This window comes from Ictidomys tridecemlineatus, chromosome 11 (assembly GCF_052094955.1).
Source record: "Ictidomys tridecemlineatus isolate mIctTri1 chromosome 11, mIctTri1.hap1, whole genome shotgun sequence".
In the NCBI taxonomy this organism is placed as follows: domain Eukaryota; kingdom Metazoa; phylum Chordata; class Mammalia; order Rodentia; family Sciuridae; genus Ictidomys; species Ictidomys tridecemlineatus.
In genome coordinates, this window is record NC_135487.1 from 21,829,846 (window position 1) to 21,853,227 (window position 23,382).

The 23,382-nt window shown below is 43.3% G+C and overlaps 1 long non-coding RNA gene across 1 annotated transcript in view; it reads left to right on the plus strand.

Moving 5' to 3' along the window:
- The first annotated feature begins 411 nt into the window (after positions 1-411).
- The window catches only part of LOC110597081 (uncharacterized), a 31,372-nt gene continuing 8,401 nt past the window's right edge, over positions 412-23,382 (plus strand). The window contains exon 1 of the long non-coding RNA XR_013427226.1: positions 412-590. This is a non-coding gene — a long non-coding RNA (uncharacterized LOC110597081). The remainder of the gene's footprint in view (positions 591-23,382) is intronic.

Here is a 23,382-nt window from a genome sequence, read left to right on the forward strand (position 1 = left end):
CTCTGGAATGATCATGTAACCCAGGGCTAGCCAATCAGACAACTGTCCCCTGGTCACAGGGACAGAATAAGCTCTGGCTCAATCAAAGACAATCAGAACTGAAACTATCGGAAAGGGGAAATTTGCTTCCCCCTGAGAAAACTAAGTCATGAGACGGAGCTGCTCGTGGCCACACTATCACCACAAGGGAAAAAGCCTCCCTGGGAATGAAGTACACACAGAAGAAGGTCAAACTGAGAGATGAAAAGAGATAGATGGTTCCTGGCAGTGTTTTTGAGCAAGTGGATCCAGCTGTGCCTGAAATCAAGCCCTTGACTTTTCTGTTAGAGATAAAAGTTCCCTTTTTTGTTTAAGTAAACTTGAGTTAGGTTTCCATCCCTTTTCCTCTAATAGAATGCTGTTTAATATTGGGGTTTTATACAGACAGGGAGACAAAGTAGACACATTCCTACACCTTTATAGGAATCTGCCAGCCAGGGATGATCCCTGTTCTTTAAGAACTGCCCCCGGCTGACAGCCATGTGTGTACTGCCCAGTCCTGCCCACGAAGGCAACCACTGTTTGGATCAGAAGTGGACACATATAGCAAGGTAATCAGATCAGATTCTCTCTCCTGGGGATTTGGGTTTAGAATAAGAGATCCCAGCTCAGTCTGGGCTGCAGACCTAAACTGAGCGGATGTAAAATTGGAAGCTAGGAGAAGGTCACATTCATGGCAAGGCAGAGAACCTGATCTGCTAAAGGAGAGGAGTGAGCTGGATGCACTTACGGAAGCAGAGGCTGGAGGCCATGATTTCCCAGAGAAAGAGAAACAGAGAGAGCACTGCTTCCTCATTCCTCCTGAGACTAATTACTTTTTCTCTTGGGCTCCATGAGACTTCTCTGTGTTCGTGTAATTCCCTCCCCCACCATTACTCCTCCTTTAAAAAAAAAAAACTTAAAATAGCTCTAGTGTTGTTTTGGGTTTTGGGTTTACTTGTAACTGAAACGTTTTTTGTTCTGTTTTGTTTTTTTGTGGTGCTGGGGATCAAACCCATGGCCTCTTACATGCTAGATGGGTACTCTACCACTGATCTATACCCCCAACCCTTTTAGTTATTTTTATTTTATTTTGAGACAAGTTTTGGCTGAGTTGCTGAGGCTGGCCTTGAACTTGGGATCCTCCTGTCTCATCCTCCTGAGTGGCTAGATTCAAAGGCGACTATCCTAGGAGTAAGTCTACAACTAAGCTGTCCTGTTCCCTAAGCTGACAATGATGCTGAATCCCTGAATCAAGACACCCAAACATCAAATTCCTCTCCGTGAAACCTTGGCCAAAACACCTGGGTTCACAGGACTGGCTTCCTCCTCTGCAAAATGAGAATAATCATCCCTATCTTAACAGGTTGTTAGGAAGACTACATGAGAAAAGGTGGAAATAAGAGCCTGGCACTTTGCTGGGCACAGGGAAGCCATGTTACCTTGTGTGAATGCAGAAGAAGGGCAGGATCCAAGCCAGACTACTGGTGGGTCCCAGCCAGGACCTGAACAAGAAGCATAAAGAACAGCCCTTCTCCCCCTCAGCACCTTTTCATCTCACTTGTACCAAATTTTTCAAAAGCACAGGGAGCAAGGGAGTATCTTTGTTTTTTTAAAGTGCCCATTCTGGAAATCTAATCTAATGATATAATCAGACAAGAGAAACTACATAGGCGGAAGGATGCTCACTGCAATAGTGTTTTGTTTTATTTTGGGTTTTTTTGTGTCCTGAGGATTGAACTCAGGGGCACTTGACCACTGAGCCTCATGCCCAGCCCTATTTTTTTATATTTTATTTAGAGACAAGGTATCACTGAGTTGCTTAGCACCTCTCCTTTGCTGAGGCTGGCTTTGAACTCATGATCCTCCTGTCTCAGCCTCCCAAGCCACTGGGATTTCAGGTATGCGCCACCGCACCCAACATGATAGTGAGATAGTGTTTATAGTATAGAAAAAACTGTCAATGACTTAAAAGTCCAGCATTACATGTGGTACATACATGCGATGAGATGTTATAAAGATGTGGGGGAGAAAAAGACATCGGATTTTTAAACAAACACAAAGGGGAAGGAGAATGCAAAATGTATGGGGTATAATGCAAAATTTGTCTGAACTTTTAAGGTAAAAGCACACTATTTCAGAGAAGTTTCTCCTGTTCTGTTACATTCCAGTTCCACACACAGTCTCACACGCTACCTGCCTGTCTAAGCATTCATCTTCTCTGCCTTTGGGGTTACTGGGGTAGAAAAATTTATGAAGCATTTATGTAAGTACAAGTCCTAAGGCCTCTAACATTAAAGGTATCGACAAGGATAGATAACCACACATTTTCTGAGTTAAAAAAATCAGGTTACAAAAACATTTCCAAAAAGAGAACAGTGGTCATACTTTGTACTTTTATTTATTATTAGAAGTTTTTGTAATGTGCATGTACTATATTTATGGAAAAAATTTATATAATGAAGCTATTTTCATGAGAGGTGGTCCATCTTGATTTTATACTTTTTATAGTGTTCTCAAATATGTTCAACTAGATTTCCTCTAATGCATCCTTCTTCTTCAGGAATATAATTTACCTGGCTGTCCTGTCCTCTTGGAAGCTGCTCCACACAAGAGCTTCTTTGTACAGAGAAGGCCCTTTAACAGCCTGGAACGCTAGGCAGCTCATTACTACCCTCTCGTGGTCAGAACAGGTCAGCACCCGATCTAGCTAAACAGCTTGCTCAGGACATCCTGACAGCCAAGGTCATCCTCACAGGCTGACTTCTGGCCTACCCATCACAGTCAGTGTGCTGCACACCAGCATCAGTGGTTCAGCATCCCACTCCCAAACAGGCCATGACCCAGGCTTAGCCATGCTGAGCCTAATGATTGCAAATCTGGCCAATGCTGTCTACTCCAAGCCAGGGGCTCCCAAAAGATGCCCTTTTCCAACTGCCAAAGCAGAATGATAGAGAGCTCTCCTGTCCCCCAGAGAGCACTGATGGTCAGGAATGGGCCTGGAGATGGCACAGAGCAGGGCTGCAGGAAGACAACTGCAATCCTTCTAATCACAAAAACCCTTGCTCTCCTACACCTCTTTTTTTTTTCCTTTCAAAATATTGCCCAAGGCAACTTGACATGTACAAATAAACATACAAGGATGTCTGCTGCAGAATTGTTGGTAACACAAAAGGTGAGATAACCTTAATAACCCTCAATAGGAGAGTGTTTCATTAAAATGGAAGAATATACAACTGTTAATGAAAATTAGGTGCTACTGTGGTACAACCTCCAAAACTCATAGTTAAGATATAACAAAAAGCAAGATATATATAACAGCTCCTAGGTGTAAGGATGTTTTACATATGAATTTATATCTACATTTATCTATACATATATCTACATTTATCTATATAAATGTAGATATATGTATTTCAGTATGCATAGAATTTATTGGAAGGAAATATCAGAAACTAATAACAATGTCTCTGCCAGGCATGGTGGCACATGGCTTGTGATCCCACGGACTCAGAAAGCTGAAGCAGGATTGCAAGTTCGAGGCTAGCCTCAACAACTTAGTGAGATCCTCAGCAACTTAGCAAGAATCTTTCTCAAAGTAAAAAATAAAAAGGACTAGGGATGTAGCTCGGTGGTAAATTCCCAGTACAAACACACATACACAGAACTACATCTCACTGTATAGCATCTTGTTGTGTTAAATTTATTTATTTACCTATTTGTTTGCAGTGCTGGGGATTGAACCCAGGGCTTTGTGCTTAGTAGGCAAGTACTCAAATACTGAGCCATACCTCCAGCCTACTACTTCATTTTAGTATATCCTTTTTTCAGAGAATTTTGTACCTGAAGAAACAAGAAAGGATCAGCACCGAAATTAGCTTGAACATAAATCTCAGAAAATTGAAAGGAGAACAAAAGGAAAATTAGTCTAAAGGCTGTGTGTGAGAAGAAATGAAAAAGGATAAGAACTGATGATTATAGTATCCAGGGTAGAGAGAAAGAATCAAAACTATCTCTGTTTGTATGATTTTGAATATAGAAAACTCTAAGGAATCCACAAAAAGCCTATTAGAACTAATAAATGAGTTCAGCAAGGTTCAGTATACAAAATCAATACACAAAAATCAGTTGGATTTCTAAACACTAAAAATGAACCATCTGTAAATGAAATTGAGAAAATATTTTTATGAAAATAGCATCAAGATGAAAAATATGAGTAAATTTAACAAAAGAAGTACAAGATTTATGCACTAAAAACTATAAAACATTGTTAAAAAATTAAACAAGACCTAAATAAATGAGAAGACATCCCATGTTCATGAATAAAAGTGAATAGATGGTATTTGGGGTGTAAGATGGCATTACTCCTCAAACTGATCTACATTTTTCATACAATATCTATACAAATTTCAACTGACTGGGATTGGATATGTAACTCACTAGTAAAGTGCTTGCCTAGCATGCATGAGGCCCCCCAGTTTGATCTCTAGGATTGGGGGGGAAAATTCAGCTGGATTTTGCTTTTGCAGAAATGAACAAGTCAATCCTAAAATTCATATGCAAATGTAGAGGATACAGAACATCAGAAACAATTTAAAAAAGAAAAGTTTTAGGATTCACTGCCCAATCTCAAAACTTATTATATAAAGTAATAAAGGTAGTATGGTACTGACATAAGAATGAACATATGAATTAATGGAAAAGAAATGGCAGTCCAGAAGTAAACCCTTACATTTATGGTCAATTTAATTAATTAAATAATCAATTAATTTTGGCAATACTAGAGATTGAACCTAGGAGTGCTCTACCATTGAATTATACTCCAGCCCCTTTTAATTTTTTTATTTTGAGACAGCATCTTGCTAAATGTCCGGCTGCCCTGAAATTTGCAATTCTGCTGCTTCAGTCTCCTGAGTTGTTGAGATCACAGACACACCACCATGCCCTGCTAGAGTCAATTAATTTTTAACAACAAATAAAGACAACCGAAGTAGGGTGCAGTGGTGCATGCCTGTAATCCCAGCAGCTCAGGAGTCTGAGTAGGAGGATCATAAGTTCAAAGCCAGCCTCAGCAAAAACAAGGCGCTAAGCAGCTAAGTGAGACCCTGTCTCTAAATAAAAGACAAAATAGGGCTGGGAATGTGGCTTAGTGGTCAAGTGCCCTGAGTTCAATCCCTGGTACTACTGCTCCCCCCCTCAAAAAAAAAAAAGAATTAAAGACAACTGGATACCCACAAGAAAAAGAATGAAATTTGGGCTGGGGATGTGGCTGAAGCGGTAGCGCGCTCGCCTGGCATGCGTGCGGCCCGGGTTCGATCCTCAGCACCACATACAGACAAAGATTTTGTGTCCGCCAAGAACTAAAAAATAAATATTAAAAATTCTCTCTCTCTCTCTCTCTCTCTCTCTCTCTCTCTCTCTCTCTCCCCCCTCTCTCACTCTCTCTTAAAAAAAAAAAAAGAAAAGAAAATATAGGGCTAAACCCTCATTGCATTGGATTAGACAATAGTTTCTCAGATATGACACCCAAAGCACAAACAACAGAAAAAATAGATAAATTGGACTTTGTAAACACCAAAAACTTCTGTTTCAAAGAATACTATCTCTTGCTGTGAGATAGTACATGCCTGTAATCCCAGTGACTTAGAAGGCTGAGACAGGAGGATCACAAGTTCAAGGTCAGCCTTAGCAATTTAGTGAGACCCAGTCTCAAAATTAAAAAAAAAAAAAAAAAGGTTGTGGCTCAGCAGTAGAGTGCTTGCTTAGCACATGTGAAGCTCTGGGTTCAATTATCAGCACCACATAAAAATAAATAAGTAAAATAAAGGTATTGTGTCTGTCTACAACTAAAAAAGGGGGCGGGCAGACTGGGGGATGTAGCTCAGTGGTAAAGGGCTGGATTAGATCCCCAGTAATCCTGATGGAGAAAAGACAACTCACAGAATAGGAAGAAATATTTGCAAATTTACAGTGTATCAGAAAGGGGCTTTTACCTATAACACATAAAAGAACTCTTATAATTTCAAAATAAAAAGATAAATTGTTCAGCAAAGGGCTGGAGGTCAGCTCATTGGTAGAGCATGCACTTATCATGTGAATGGTCCTAGGTTCAATCCTCAGCACCACAAACAAAATAAAACAAAAACACTGAAAGAGATGCAGAAATAAGCTTTGGGTATTTAGAATATTTATTTTTTATTTTTTTAAATTTTTTTTTTTAAAGAGAGAGTGAGAGAGGAGAGAGAAAGAGAGAGAACTTTTTTTTTTTTTGAAAGAGAGAGTGAGAGAGGGGGACAGAGAGAGAGAGAGAGAGAGAGAGAGAGAGAGAGAGAGAGAGAGAGAGAGAGAGAGAGAATTTTAACATTTATTTATTTTTTCTTAGTTCTTGGCGGACACAACATCTTTGTTGGTATGTGGTGCTGAGGATCGAACCCGGGCCGCACGCATGCCAGGCGAGCGCGCTACCGCTTGAGCCACATCCCCAGCCGGAGAGAGAGAACTTTTGATATTTATTTTTTAGTTCTCGGCGGACACAACATCTTTGTTGGTATGTGGTGCTGAGGATCGAACCGGGCGGCACGCATGCCCGGCGAGCGCGCTACCGCTTGAGCCACATCCCCAGCCCTATTTAGAATATTTAAAGGAAGAGATTTCCAGAAAGAGTAAACAGTGTATGTAAAGGCTTTGAAATAAGACTGCATGGCTTGGGCTGGGGATGTGGCTCAAGCGGCAGGGCGCTGGCCTGGAATGCGTGCGACCCGGATTCGATCCTCAGTACCACATACAAAGATGTTGTGTCCGCCAAGAACTAAAAAATAAATATTAAAAAAAATTCTCTCTCTCTTAAAAAAAAAGACTGCATGGCTTGAAGAAATGTGAGAATAACAGGGTGATGGGAAGTGAGGAGACTGGAAAATGAGGTAAGAGACTTCTCAGGAAGTCAGCTCAGATCACACCTTGTAGGGACTTTAGCTTTTTTACTCATCAAGTTACCCACTGAAGTGGTTCCAGCAGAGAGGTGACACATCTGATTCTACTAAAAATAGATTAAAGGGGGCAAAGGCAAAAGCCAGGAGACCAGTGAGGAGGCCTACCAGAACCATCCCAGGAAGTGATAACAGGCTTGGACCAGAACAGAAGAGTGGAGAAAATGAGGAGTGGTCAGTTCTGGAGGTGCTCTGAAGGTAGACCTGGTCATGAATTGGAACTAGGGTGTGTGGGAAAGAGAGGTGTTTAAGGATGGCTCAGTGGTTTTGCCCTGAGCTACTGAAAGATGTAGTTACAACTAATGAACAGGTTGGAGGAGAGTGGATGCCAGGAACTTGGTCTTGGACATATTTATTTTGAGATATCCATTGGACAATCAAGAGGATTTTTCTCCCAGAGATTCAGGGGACAGAAGTAGAAGGATTGCAAGTTCAAGCCAGCATGGGCAACTTAGTGAAACCCTGACTCAAAATAAATAATAAACAGGACTGGGGATACAGTTCAGTGATGGTAAAGCACCTGGGTTCAATCCTCGTACTGAAGAAAAAGAAGAGAGAGAGAAAGGAAGAAAGAAAGAAAAAAATCAAATAGACAGCTAGACATGCAGGTCTGGGGTTACAAGAGAGGTCCATACTACTTATTAGTTTACCATTTAGCTATTTGCTAGTCCTGTGACCTAACAGGAATCACACTTTTCCCATTCTGTTAAATACAGATAAAAGCAGCAGCTTGGGGAGGATTAAACTTGATCGTAAAGTAACTGGTTCACAAGAGGCTCTGAATAAATTGTCACTATTATTAAGTTCAACTTAAACATGTATTTAGTTGCTGGAAACACAAAAATGATATAGTCCCTACCCTTAATCCAAATGAAGAAAACTTGGTCAAACCTTTCCATGAACAACCTCTCAGATAATAACAATCATCTGGGAGAATTGGCAGTTCTTGGCACCCGATTAGCTAAAAAGAATAAAGGAAGAGTCAAAAATAATGGAGAATAGGTCTCAGGATAAAAGCCGTATAGGGGATTGGAAGGCAAACCAGAATACATATCAGCTCCTCATACCCACTTGCTGGGCAGCCTTGACTTATAAACCCTCTACCTCTCACTTACCCAGGAGGATAAACCCTAGTACCCTGGAGAAGTTGTAAAAGCGTCTAAAGTTGTTCAGGGGAAAACCATTAGAGGCTGTGATGCTAACCACATCCTTATCCCGTGCCAGTTTGCCCACATGCTCTTCTGATTGAGCCCTATGCCCCATCAGAACTTTGCCAGGCACAAGGACCCTGAGTCAGATTCCTCTTCTAGGCAACCAGGGAAATAGCTCAGCAGACCCTGCATACCACTGAAGAACATCGAACACAGACTGGGATGTAGCTCAGTGATAGAGTGCTTGCCAAGGATGTGTGAGGACGAGGGTTCAATCCCCAGCATTGAAGAAAGAGAAGGAGAAGGAGGAAGGGAGAGAATGGCAAACACTGGAGAGATGCTTGAAACAACAAACATGAAGAAAAAGTTAGGGAGAGAAGCTACCACTGAGTTCCCACGGGGCCTAGGAGCTGTGCTAGATGTTTTCAGGAGTGCAATTATTGTAAAGATCAAACATGAATACACAGAGAGCATTTGGCTCAGGTTTTGGTACATCATAAGTGCACACAGAGTACAATAAATGTTGGCTGTATTATTTTTATATCTCTTTTTATCCTTCCAGTACTGCAAGCTCAGCTCCAAATGAGAGGCAGGTTGGTACAGTGGTATGCGCTTATGTGTCAGAAAAATCTGGGCTCAAATTCTAGCTCTGCCACAGCTAGGTTTTTGTGATGCTGGGAAAGCGCTTTTACTTTCCGAGTCTTGGTTTGTTCATCTGTAAAGCGGGGCAAACATTACCTCCCAAAGATTCATTAAAAACCCTTAACATGGGCTGGGGCTGGGCCTCACTTGCCTAGCATGTGTGAGGTTTGATCCCTAGCATCACATAAAAATAAACAAAATAAAGGCATTCTGTTCATCTATAACTACAAAAATAAATAAATAAAATTTAAAAACTAAACAAAAAACCTTTAATTAAACCTGTAATTCCAGCCACTTGAGGCAGGAGTTCAAAGCCAGCCTCAGCAAAAGCAAGGCACTAAGCAACTCAGTAAGACTCTGTCTCTAAATAAAATACAAAATAGGGCTAGGGATATGGCTCACTGTTTGAATGCCTCTGAGTTCAATCCCTGGTACAAAAAAAAAAAAACAAAAAAACCCTTAATATAGGACCTGACCCACACAGATGATCAATAACCATTCATCTTAGCATTGGAGGAGGGGACAGAGAAGTTCTGGAGGTAGGTCACCTATCTTAGATCAAACAGCAAGCAGAAGGGCTGGGGATGTGGCTCAAGCGGTAGCGCGCTCGCCTGGCATGCGTGCGGCCCGGGTTCGATCCTCAGCTCCACATACAAACAAAGATGTTGTGTCCGCCGAGAACTAAAAAATAAATATTAAAAATTCTCTCTCTCTCTCTCCTCTCTCACTCTCTCTTTAAAAAAAAAAAAAAAAAAAAAAAAAAAAAACAGCAAGCAGAATACCCTGGTGGTCTTGGTCCACTCTTCATCTGTGTTCTTCTGGTCAGAGTACCTTCACTTTCTTTTGATAATCACCTCCCAATACCCACAGGCCATTTGCTTCAGGAGGGGTAATAACCCTCTTCTGAGACCCAGAGGCAAGTATTTGACCCAGGTCTGGCCAATTATTATTCCATCCCTCTGGTCACAGTGATGAGTTTGAGTGGACTTGAGTCTCATGCTGAGTGGATGAGAATGAAGGATCTCTCTCAACCCCTTGGAAAAAGGATGAACCTTTCTTTGGACTTTAGTCTGAGAGAATATAAACTTGGAGCCGCTGGGAGCTGCTAGACAGAGAGAGCAACTGAATGCAAAGCAAACCTAGGGGGACTAGAGCCGAAGGATGGGGAGACTGGCCTGTTCACTGAGCTCTAGCCTGAACTCTTTTTTTGGAGGGTCAGTGCTGGGGATGGAACCCAAGGCCTTGCACATACTAGGCAAGCACTCTACCACTGAGCTGCATCACCTCACCAGCCCTTGCATAAACTCTTAAACAGATTTGTCTGAGATCTGGGCCTCAAGTTCAGGAACATAAAACAACAGGGAGGCAATAATTTTTTTTTTTTCCTCTCTCCCTTAAAACAACAAGAATCGTTATTTGGCAAATGTATCAATCAGGATCCCAACTGAAAACAGATTGCACATTCATAATAATTTGAAGAGGGTTTATTTAAGATGCTATAGGTGAGTATGAGGAACCACAAGGGATAGAGCACAATGACCTGGGGCTAATAACAACTGAGGAACTATCACCACCCTTTAGCCCTGAAGGGACAGAGGAGATAATTACCTGAACACAGAGGAAGGGAGTTTTGGAAAATAGGCCTGCTTAAGAAGAGCAGTGACAATCAAAGCTCAGGCTAACCTGGGGAGCCAGACAGGGAATAAATGCCCACCCCTTCTCTCCTCCTGCCTCCCTCCCCAGCATCCCCATTAGCTAGATCCTGCCGGAAGTTAGAAGGTAAAGGAAGCAGCTATGTGTCCATGTAAGTCAGACTAAGAACAAGAAGAGTGAAGTGTGGATCTAGAGGGGCAGACAGAGATGGCTGACCCCCCTAGAAAGTGACAGGTCTGGTTTTCTCCACTGCCCTACAATGACCTTTTGGAAACTTATACCAGAAAGTTTTATTTTTATTTTGCAGTGGGGATCAAACTGAGGATCTCACACATGCTAAGCATAATATCTACCACCTCTGGTCAACATTCCCAACCCCAGACTAGAGTTTTTTTTTTTTCTTTCTTTTTTTTTTTTTTTTTGGAGGTGGGTGGGGGGCAGGTTACTGGGATTGAACTCAGGGGCACTCAACCACTGAGCCACATCACCAGCCCTATTTTGTATTTTATTTAGAGACAGGGTCTCACTGAGATGCTTAGGGCTTCAATAATTTGCTGAGGCTTTCAATTTGGGATTATCCTGCCTCAGCCTCCTGAGCCACTGGGATTACAGGCATATACCATTGCGCCCGCCTGTAAAGACCAGAGCTTTAAAACTGCCATAGTTCCCTTTGGTCTTTCCTGCATATGGCTCTTGCTTCTGTAATGGAAAGCTCAGTCCCTGTCCCCAATGCCAATCAATGCCAATTTAATAATGAGGACACGGTTTTGAGAAAAAGGAAAAAAGAAGGTTTATTGCTTTGATAGCAAAGGAGAAACACAGGGATTCCTGTCCCAAAGACTGTGACCACAGGAGGAATGGGAGTGGGAGGGTGGGCAAGTGTTTAAAGGAACTCTTCAAGGGTTACATTCCAAGTGTGCTATGATTGGGTCCCAGGGCACCCTGATGGCATGTTAGGACTCACTTGTTCATTGGGAGATATTCACTTTTCAGATCCTCAGCAGGCATCTCCTTCCTGTAGTGGGTGTGTTCAAGGGCAGTTAACTAGGGAAAGAAAAGATAATACTGTCTCCCTAATCTTGTTAAGGAGGGGTAGAGAGGAGAAGAGAAAAAATATACATAAAAAATAATAATAAGCCTTAGAGCAAAGTGAGCTATATTCAGAAGGTGAAGGGACCCACTTTTGTGCTTCCTGCCTAGAGAAGACCACATCGGATGACACATGGAAGGTGTCTTGCTGACTTTGCAGGGGAGAAGAAGCCACTAGCCCTGTGGCCCTCATGGCCAGAGAGCCCTGGGCTACCTTTATTTAGGCCTTCATTCTGCCAGCTCCCTGATCCCCACAGAAGTCTGTCTGCTGGCCAAAGTGTCTCCAATTGCAGGCACTACCAGATAATAGCTCTGTGACTTCCCTTTCTCTCCATAGGAGATGTCTGCTTCCTTCTGCAGCCAAGCCATAGAAGCTTCTAGGATTGCTCACTACTGGCAGGGGCCCAAAAGAACCCTGAGGACAAGGCTGAGCCAAATCCAAGTGTCTCATTTTGGTCACAGTCACCTGTTCCTTTTTCTTTCTTCCCCAAACACATCCTAATCCCTGCTAAAGCTGGTTCCTCCTCACCTTTCAAATCCAGTTTAGACCTTAGAGTCTCCTCAAAAAGCCTTCCTCATGAATGCTCCTATTTCCACTCTCTCCAGATGATGGTACTTATCAGAGGTACTTTTGCATGCAAAATCCCTAATATTGGCAACTAACATTTACTGAGTGCTTTCTTGCTGCCTGTCACTGAGCTAGTTGCCTTGTGGAAACCGTCTCAGTCCTCATAGCAGCTTTGTAAAGTAAGTGCCATGAACACATTGAATATGTTGTGACTGTCAGCCCTTGCACTGTACTGTGGGGTTACCTTGGGAACAATTACTTTACCCATTCTACCGATGAGAAAAATGAGACTCAGAAAGGATACGTTACTTACTTAAGTTCCCATAAGGAAGCAAATGGCAAAGATGAGACCTGAACTCAAGTACGAGGAACCTCAAAGCCCGTGTTCTTAGAACTGCAGAGGTTTGTTGTTGTTGTTGTTCTTAAATATTTATTCTTAAGTCTTAGGTGGACACAATATCTTTATTTTACATTTATGTGGTGCTAAGGATCGAATCCAGTTCTTCATGCATGCTAGGTGAGCACTCTACCACTGAGCCACAACCCCAGCCCCTAGAACTGCAGTGTTTTATTGCATCCTCAGTACAGGCAGCCCCAGAGTTAGGTAGTGGCTGGAGGAATTCCTGAATCTTCTCTGTAACATGGTTACATGTGGGTGGGAGTTGAATTAGTCAGTGAACCTAATTTAGTATATAAATGAAATAAATATTCTGTTTAGCATCAACATCTCTCAAGTTTTTGCAGATAACCATCATCATTCCTTTGTATTAAATTCACTTGGCCATAGCTCTGGCTCTCAGACCCTGATGAGATGCCAAACACTTAAAAATAATTCCACTAGTGATGTCAGTGAGATTAAGAACACATGATACTGGGGCTGGGGATGTGGCTCAAGCGGTAGCGCGCTCGCCTGGCATGCGTGCGGCCCGGGTTCCATCATCCTCAGCACCACATACCTACAAAGATGTTGTGTCTGCCGAGAACTAAAAAATAAATATTAAAAATTCTCTCTCTCTCTCTCTCTCTCTCTCTCTCTCTCTCTCTCTCCTCTCTCACTCTCTCTTTAAAAAAAAAAAAAAAGAACACATGACAGACAAAACAAAGAAACTCACTAAGTTTCTAGTAAGATGCGCAGGCTATTATCCTGATGTGTTCCCCACTGCCAACAGAGCGATCCTTAGCTACTTGGAAACTTGGCCTTGTTCTCACTTCCTTTGTGAAATGTCCCATGTGATGTTTTCCCCCAGTGTAAACAAGTCTTTTTTTTTTTCATTGAATTCTCACAAAATCAATACTGTTATCATCTCCCCTTTATAGATGACAAAACTGAAGCACAGAGAGGTTAAGTCATTTGTTCAACATCATATAACTGGTAAGTAGTAGTGCTGGCGTCCTAACCCTTGAATCTGCCTCCAGAATTTGTGTTCTTAACAACTGCTACTCTGAAGTTTGACAACAAAGCTAAGTGAAGATAATTAGAAAATCCATCATAGTGCTAGAAATGCAGAAGGGCTGTGGAGGAGTGATTTTTCTTAGAATCTATGTATTCCAGTAGTGTGGAAGGGAAATCTCCCACCTAGAACATGCAGGGCCTGGGGGTGCAGCTCAGTGGTAGAACATGTATTCAGTATGTGCAAGGCCTGGCTTCAATTCCCAGCATGAATGAATGAATGGAAGAAAAACACAATGTGTGATGGGTGAGGCCTAGGATCAACCCTTTAGATCCCCTCCAGGCTCTGGGCCTTCATCTTAGCCTGTCAGTGTCTCCCTTGGGCGGGGGACGACAACTTTTTTCCCATTTGTTCCAAGTCCTAAGATTGACTCTGATCAACTGCCTTGGCTCTGTGTGCTTAACTTGACCCAGTTATGGGGCTAAAGGATGAAATATGCTGACCAGGCCTGGGTGATATATATACCCTTCCTCACCAAAACCACACAGAGTGAGAATGGAGGGATGGTTCCAGAGGGAAATTGGAGTACTAAGAACAGGAGGAGGAAAGCTGAGTAGGCACAAAGATAGATGTCTGAAGCAGGGATTCAGGCAATGATACTGGTGATTACAACCTATTGTGATAAATCACACAGCAGGGAGGAACTGGCCCTGGAGAAGAGCATAGGAAACCCAGAAGAAGTGGTACATGAGCTGGCACCCCAGGAGGAGGCACCCAGGGCAAAGAGGGTACAGGGCAGGGAAGGAGAACAGGTCATGGTGTTACCGCTGTTGACCTTGCTTCCCCGAAGTTGAAGAATAACACCAGAGAAGCACGCAGAGGCAAGGTCAGAGTGGAAAATTAGAAGTTTATTAAAGGACAGCAAAAAAGACTCCTCCCGGAGGAAGAAGGGGACCCAAGAGATGGAATCCGTTGAAGGGCGAATGTATTCCCCTTTTTATAGTTTTTAGTGATGGAATGTAGGTGGGAAGGCCTGAAGGGTTGGGACACAGATGGCCAAAGAAGTAACATCCCAGTCAGCATCTTCAAGTTTGCTGTTCATTAACATTTCTTTGGGATGGGCTGTCTTCAGATCTGTTGGGGGCTGTTTCCTGGGCTTCATTAACTTTCCGAGAGTTGCTCAACTTTTTCCAGAAATTCATTCTCAACATGGCCTCCGTTTTAGATTTCACTCGATATTAGACCGGATTTACCTAAGTACACTGACTACCTAATTTTAAATCTGGCTTCAATGGAATGTGTGAGATGTGGCCTGAACATTCACAGGGGCAATGAGAACGAAGGTGAAGGACCAGAGTGGGCACCTTGAAGTGGACCTGAGCAGAAGGGAAATTGGAAATGGGGTGGAAGAAAAAAAACGATTTCAGTTTGGGATGTTGATCTTGAGGGACAATGGGATTGTAAGGGTCCGGCGAAGCATCGGAGAAAGAGACCACACAAGAGACTGGCTTCATGCAATAAGCAGGAGGGAGTTTTATCGAACCAGCATGCTGGGGCTCCGTGCCCACTCAAGAAAGGAGAGCAGCCCAGAGCCCAGAGCAGAGGTCAAGCAGAGATTAAGTACACTTTTTGGGGAGGGGGGGGCTTTGCATACATCAGTACAAATCATCATGAGGTGCGGGAAAATTGAACAACAACTCTGAGACATGATTAGCACATTCATTGGCGGGAACAGGTGGGGGGGTGATTGGTCACTCCTAAGCGGGGTACATATTCAAACTGATTGGTTGGGGCCCTGTGACAAACTGCACAGGACCCTAGGCTAAATGGCCAGTAGGACGACGTCTTAACTATCTCAGGAATTTCAGGTTCTGGGTGTAGCAGAGGAACTTAACAATACCCAGTCTTTTACATTTTAATTCAGGCTTTGCAGCTTAGAAACTTTACCCTTTCAGGATCACCCTGTGAGAGACAGCAAAGAACCAGCTGGATACCTGAGTGTGGAGTTTAGGAACAGGACCTCTGGATCTCTAAATAGAGATCTGGGTGTGATCAGCACAGGACAACCATGAAGTGATCATCAGTGAATAGTCACTAAATGGTCATGGAGAGACATACTTGGAGGAGAGGGCCAAGGGTGAACAGACTTTGTTGTGGAACTGGGAATTGAATCCAGGGCCTCAACACACTAGGCAAAAGCTTAACCTCTGAGCTGAACTACAGCACCCCCAGTCTCCTTTTCTTCTTCTTCTTTCTCTTTCTGTCCCCCTTTTTCTTCTCCTCCTCCTCCTTCTTCTTCCCACTTTGGTTCTGGGGATTGAACCCAGAGGTGCTTTACCACTGAGCTACATCCCCAGCCATTTAATTTTTTATTTTGAAGCAGGGTCTCACTAAGTTGCTTAGGGCCTTAATAAATGCTGAGGTTGAGGCTGGTCTCGAACTTGCACAGCCTCCCACAAGGAGCTGGGACTACAGGCGTGCACCACTGAGTCCAGCTCCTGGATGTCTTTTTTTTTTTTTTTTGGCACCAAAGATTGAACCCAGGTGCTTAATCACTGAACCATATCTCCAAGCCCTTTTTATTTTTTACTTTGAGACAGGGTCTTGCTAAGTTGCTTAGGGCCTCACTAAATTGCTGAGGCTGGCTTTGAACTTGCAATTCTCTTGTCTCAGCCTTCTGAGCTACTGGAATTACAGGTGTGTGCCACCACACCCAGCCTAGATATCCTTCTTGAAGAGTTTGTTCACAGATGAGTGTGAGAGACCTTACTTACAATCCCACCTGTTTCAGATGCTGAAGCAGGAACATCACAAACTGAAGGCCAGCCTGGGTAACTTAGCCAGACCCTATCTAAAATAAAAATAAAAAAAGATTTGGGAATAGTTCAGTGGTAGAGTGCCCCTGGGTTAAATCCCCACTACCACAATAAACAAATAAAATAAATAGGTCTGGGGATGTGACTTAGGTAGTGGTTCAAATGTCAGTATCCTCACCTCTATACACACAAAGGCAGGGCTGGGGTGCAGTTCAATAGTAGAGCACTTGCCTAGCATGTGTGAGGCCTGGGTTAAATCCCCAGAACTGGGGGGAGGGAAATCCAAATGGTCAATAAGCACATGAAAAAACCAAGCACAAGAAACAGACATATGAGCCAGGCATAGTGGCGCCTGCCTGTAACCCCAGCGGCTTGGGAGACTGAGGCAGGAGGATCTTGAGTTCAAAGCCAGCCTCAGCAAAAGCAAGGCTTTAAGCAACTCAGCAAGACACTGTCTCTAAATAAAATACAAAATAGGGCTGGGGATGTGGCTCATGGTCAAGTACCCCTGAGTTCAATCCCTGATACCAAAAAAAAAAAAAAAAAAAAAAAAAAGAAGAAGAAAGAAAGAAAAGAAATAGACATAAGAAAACATCATTACTTATCATTGTGTGGGTAGACACATTTAAACAATGAGACTGCACTACATGTCACCCAGAATGGCTGACATTTGAAATTAAAAGAATTGACAGTATTAAGTATTGGCAAGGCTATAGAAAAATTAGAACCCGTATATCATAGATAGGACTTTAAATTGGTATAATCTTCTTGGAAAACTAATACAATTTACTAAGGCTGAATCTATGTATCCTCTGTGACTTAGCAATACAGAACTAAGTCTACCAAAAAATGTCTAAGAAAATATTCACGATGGTATTATTCAGAATAGCCAAACACTGGAAACAAACCACTGGGCTCAGAAAATGATACTTGGACTTCAAACTTAGAGCCTAGGGAGCAGTCCATGAGTGAAGGGATCTTTCGGGGGCTCCTCTGTCTACCTTGCAGACTGGAACCTCCAGAAGACATCAGATAGCTGGGGATCCTCCCCAGATATCTCACCATCCCTGGAACCCATGCATATTGCAGGAAGGATGGGTATGTCCCAGCTATTATCTATTCTTGAGATTCAATCATCTCCCCTGAGAATCACTTATTCTTCCTCTAAAATTACTTACATTTCCATGTCTCTTTCTCCTAGGAAAAGGGTATATAAGTTTCTAAATCACATTGGGTTCCTTCCTGGGTACTCACTTTTCTGGGATGTCTCCAGTAGCTCTACCACTGAGCTACATTCCCAGCCCTTTTTATATTTTGAGATAAGAGATAATAAATTTGTATGCCTGTTCTGTTAATCTGCCTAGTGTCAGTTTATTTCAGCAGACTCAATTATTGAAACTTCAGAGTGCAGAAGAAAGTTCCTTTTACTTCATGTTTATTCAGTAGAATGCTACAAACATACTAAGGACTAATGTGGAAATATGGATGATTTTTTTTTTTGTACCAGAGATTGAATCCAGGGGCACTTGACTGCTGAGTCACATGCCCAGCCTATTTTTAATATTTCGTTGAGAAACAGGGTCTGTCCAATTTGCTTAAGGCCTCACTAAGTTGCTGAGGCTGGCTTTGAATTTGTGATCCTCCTGCCTCAGCCTCTGGAGCTGCTGGGATTACAGGTGTGTACTACTGCACCTGGGCATACATGAATGAATTTTACAGGCATAATGTCAAGTAGAAAAAGCCAGTCCTAAAATAATTAATTCTGTGCAAGTTCATTTATAAAAAACTCAAAAACAGGTGTAACTAGATGATGATCGGTTTTTATGATGGGAGAGGGTATATCTGAAAGAAGCCTCTTGGCCTCTTTCTCATCTTTCACTCAGTGATAGAGCACTTGACTAGCATGTGCCAGGCGTGAGTCCTTCCCCAGCACCATAAAGTAACCAAAACAGCAACCACCTGTACTTGTATCTATTTTATACAGTGTGAGGGGGTTGTGGGCATTTCCTATTTTTTGATTAAACACGATGTTTCCTGATGCCCAACTGAGGGGGGAGGCTCCCAGGACTAGAACCTCCCTTGGCTTTTACCTCTACTGTTCAGGGCATCTGCCTGGGGATTCAGATTGATACCGGTTATCGGTGACGAGTCCTGCTTCCCCACATGTTGAAGTTTGAATATTAGAGAAGCACACGGAGGCAAGCATATAAAGCAAGGTTTATTGAGAAGGAGGTAATATAGACATCTCCCAGAAGGGAGAAGGGGGCCATAGCTGGTATCCTGGTATCCCAAGAATCGAGGTGTTCTGCCCTTTTTATATGTCCTAGGCTTCCTTTGTTCTCCTGCTCTCTCCCCTTATCTTTCTCCTTCCTGTGTAGGTGACTAGGCATTTGACTAGACCCAGGAATGCTCAGCGGGATGGCCAAAAGGTGGGTTGAAGGGGGAAGGGCAGGATGGAGCAGCCAAGGACGCATTAATTAACAACTTTACAGCTCCCTGTAGGGAGGGGCAATTCCTGGGACCTTAGCAACAGGTTGGTGCAGGGGCAGGCTCTTAATAAGAGTAGAGGAAGGGCTCCGAAGAAATTAACATTTCAATCCTTCAGTGGCAGTCTCCAACTTCCCGGGACTCACTCAAAATTGGCCTGACTGACCGGACCTGACTGGGTTTACCTATCTATACTGCCTGCCTGTCTAATTCTAGCTTCAAGATCACAGCAAACCCACAGCATCCATGACTGTGTGTCTACTCAAAACTTCAGGCCTGGTGGTGCATGCCTGTAATCTCAGCAGAGGATCGCAAGTTGGAGGCCAACCTCAGCAAATTGGAAAACCCCGCAGTGACTTAGTGAAAACTTGTCGTAAAATAAAAAAAAACAAAAAGGGCTGGGGATGTAGCTCAGTGGTAAAGTACCTTTGGGTTCCATCCCCAATACCTATAATAAAGCAAAAAACAAAAAACACATCCCAGCCCTAAGAAGTTCAACTCAACACACTTTCTGAGCATCTGCTCTGTGCCAGGCCCTATGTTGAGAGCCAAGGATAGAACAAGAAATAAGCCACCATCTCTGCACTTTAAAAGCTGCCAAACAAGAGGCTGGTGCCAAGGCTGGGGGTGCAGCTCCGTGGTAGTCCGTAGCATGTGAAAGGTCCTGGGTTCTCTCCCTAGCACCTAAGAAATGTGGGTGTCCTTAGGGAAATGATGCGTCCCCCAGGATGAAAAATGAGTCTTCATCCATCAGCCCATGTAAAATAATAATAGTAACAAACAACCACCCTTTCCGAATTGCCAGGTGCTTTATGTGTATAACAGATTTTTTAAAATTGCTATTTAAAACAACTGCCTTCAGCTACTTTTGTCTGTTAGGGGAGTGGCATAATTTTTCTCTGGGTAGATGGTTCTTTGTTTAGGAAAATACTTATTAAGTTGCTTTGGCATGAAGAATGAAGCTCCCCAGGGCTAAGGCAAGACAAAGAGAGCTGCCTTGCTTTGCAAATTACAGTGGGAAAATGTGGCAGCAGGGAGAGCAAGGGCTGAGAACAGGAGGAGGAGAGGTTAGGAGGCACTGTATGGTTAGGGAGATCTCGGTTGTTTTTGTTTTCTCAGGCTTCTTCCTTCAGAGAATCACCCTTTTATCTTGCTAATCTCTTTTATTCTTCAGGTTTCACCTTTAAAAACAAATCACCACCTCACATCACAAAACCTTCAAAAAGAATAAGGAAAAGCTCTCTATTGACATGGGAAAAGTGCACTGGATATATTGTGAATAATAGGTGCCAGTAGCTTTTTTTTGGGGGGGGGATTGTTTTTGTATTGGGGATAGGGAAGGAAGGAATGAACCCAGGGGCACTTTGCCACTGAGCTATATCTCAGTTCTTTTTTTTTTAAACAGGGCCTTGCTAAGTTGCCCAGGCTGGCCTTAAACTTGGGATCCTCCTGCCTCAGCCTCTTGAATAGCTAGGATTACCGTTATGCACAATGACAGACAGCCTACTTCTTAAGAAAATTGGATTGTAGCCAGGTGGGGTGGCACATACCTGTAATTCCAGTGAGATCTGGGAAGATAAGGCAAGAGAATCCCAAGTTGGAAGCCTGCCTCAGGGACTTAATGAAACACTGTCGAGAGAGAGAGAGAGAGAGAGAGAGAGAGAGAGAGAGAGAGAGAGAGAGAGAGAGAGAGAGAGAGAGAGAGAGACATTCGTATTATGTTCACTTGGATACATTATGGAAAATTCCTAGGAAAGTACTTAACACTATTATTGGTTGGGAGTACTCGAGAGGATGGGGGGATAATTACAAGTTTCTATTTTCACTTTACGCTTTTTCTCTTTTAAACATTTATCATGAGATTTCATCCTTTTTAAAAAGTCTCTTCTTAAGGAAATCTTGCCTGACTTCATGGTGATCAGGTCCAGATGGCATCTTGCTCTCCTCCTCTGTGACATTCAGCACCTTTGGATTGTTTGTTGTTGTTGTTCTTGTTTCTTGTTTTGTTTTGAGGTACTGGGACTGAACCCTGGGGTGCTCTACCACTGAGCTACATTCCCAGCCCTTTTTATATTTTGAGATAAGGGCTTGCTAAATTACCTATACTGGACTTGAACTTGTGATCCTCCTGCCTCAGCCTCCTGAGGTGCTGGGACCACAGGTGTGTGCCACCAGCCCAGCCATTCAGCACTTTTGTAATGACCTACACACTAACTTCTCTGACCCTCCACTTTTGCACCTGACCTGCTCCCCACTAAGTTCCAAGACCACAGGTACCAGGAACTCCTAGAAAAGAATTTGGTGTATTGACTGAATCTAAACGAATTCTTTAGCTTCCAAGGAATTTTTCTCTTTCTTGGCTTTGAATCTTCCAGGAAAAGGAGAGAACAGCTCAGCCCCACCTATGTGTGCTGCCCAGGCCTGGCTCATAGTGTTCCTGCTCATTCTCTGCCCAAGGCAGGGTGAGATAACCTCTTTCTCATTCAGGAGAGAAGCAAAAAGCAGTCACTCTGCCCTTTCGCAGCCTCAGCCCTGAGGGACTCTAACAACCTGGGAGAGGTGTGAGCAGGTGACAAGCCAATTACTGGAACGGACCAGGACACCCTGACTGACCTTGGCAAAAGCAGGGACTGCTTCCCTTCCATCTTTCTTTTCTTTCTAGCAGCTGAGGGAGGAGGAAAAATGAAGGCTTAATTGCTTTCACCTTGAGAAATATCTGCTGCTGACCATGTGCGGAAAGAATCACTCAGTTATACAGCAGGGGGCTTGAAATTATATCAGATCAGGATGGCTGACATTTTCCCTGAGGCTCTCTGACTAACAACGACCCATGGGAAGACAGGCACTTGGCCTCACACCCCTCCTCACTCTGCCCTACCAATCACACAGTGTCAGCTGAGCCTGCTCTCTTATTTCTGCCCAGAACCCCACAGGGAACTCTGCAGGCCTGCCTCCTCCCCACCCAGGCTGCTGTCACTAAGATCGTGCCTTCACTAGGTCTTGCCCAGGCCACAACTAAGGCTGCTGGGAAAGAACTAGAGCACTGTTTCACAGGCCCCCCACCGTCAGGTGGACGCCTCTATCCACTCAGCCAGCTTCTCCCTGCAGAGTTCAGAGGAGAAAAGTGGTGCCAGCCATGGGAACTACCAGGGAGAGACAGTGGCCAGCCACATGTGCCTGATTCTGCCTGGACACTTCTGACAATTAAGGCAGTGGATGAACTCTCATGCTTTCTCCATCCCTGATGAAAGGCAAGTTCAAAAGCCATGCTGTCCCCAACCCCTGGAGTGAAGCCAGGACTGTGATAAAGGGGAAGCACTGTAGCTCAATAGAGCAGTCTTGAGTGATACTGATGCTACACCAGAAGCACAGCACTGGAGCCACCGAGAACCAACCAGGAAGCTTATAACACTGGTTTTATACAATTAATGACTTATAATGCTTCCAAGCACTCACTCACTGTTCACCTACTAGAACCCAAGTAGAAATTTCCTTTAAGAAATTCTGGTGAGCTGCACGCTTGAAATCCCAGTGGCTCAGGAGGCTGAGACAGGAGAACTGCGTGTTCAAAGCCAGCCTCAGCAAAAGAGAGGGCTGGGAGTGTGGCTCAGTGGTGGAGTACCTCTGAGTTCAATAGAAATGGATAGCTTCATACTTAACCCACTTCAACCACTTTCTGACAATGTGATTTTGGCCATGTCAGTTAACCTCTCTGAGCTTCAATTTCCTCCATCTGTAAAATGGGATTAATAACAATAGCCTACAATCCCAGCAGCTCAGGAGATTGAGGTAGGAAGATGGAGAGTTCAAAGCCAGTCTCAGCAACTTGATGATGCCCTAAGCAACTTAATGAGAACCTGTCTCAAAATTTTAGAAAATAAAAAGGACTGGGGATGTGGCTCAGTGATTAAGTATCCCTGGGTTTCAATCCCTGGTACCAAAATAATAACAACTTTGAAGGGTTGTCATAAGAATTACATTAACATACATGAACTACTTAATACAGTATGGTGCCCAGGAAGTGCACATTAGATGGTGGCTGCTCCTACAGCATAGACACTGTAGGGAGGTGGAATGTGGTGGGGCCTTTAGAGCCACACAGGCCTGGCTTGAAATCCTGGCTCCCTCACTTCTCATTTACGAGGCCTTGGGAGAGGTAATTAATTTCTTTGAGGCTCAGACTCTTTGTAAAAAGATATCAATAACACCTGCTTTGTCAACAGGATAGTCTAGTTGTCACTGGGTCCAAGCAGGGAAAAGGTGCTCAGGAAATATTAGCTGCCATGAGCACAGAATCATCACCCTCTTTTCATCATCCTTCACCTTTTTGTTTGGTAGTTTTTACTGAGAGATGAAGGTCTGCTCAAAGTGATTTACTTTAGAGAGAATATTGATTTTCTCAAAGCCACTCACTGGTCTCTTGCCTGTCCTGATTCTTCATGCCATCTCTAATATTTGACCCTGGTGGTAACTTCTGACATTTTTGCAACCTCCCTCACACTTTGGTTTTCTTGACTCTTTATTTCCCAGATATTTGCCTTCCTATTTCTCCTCCCTTCTTCCAAGGCTCTTCATCCTCCC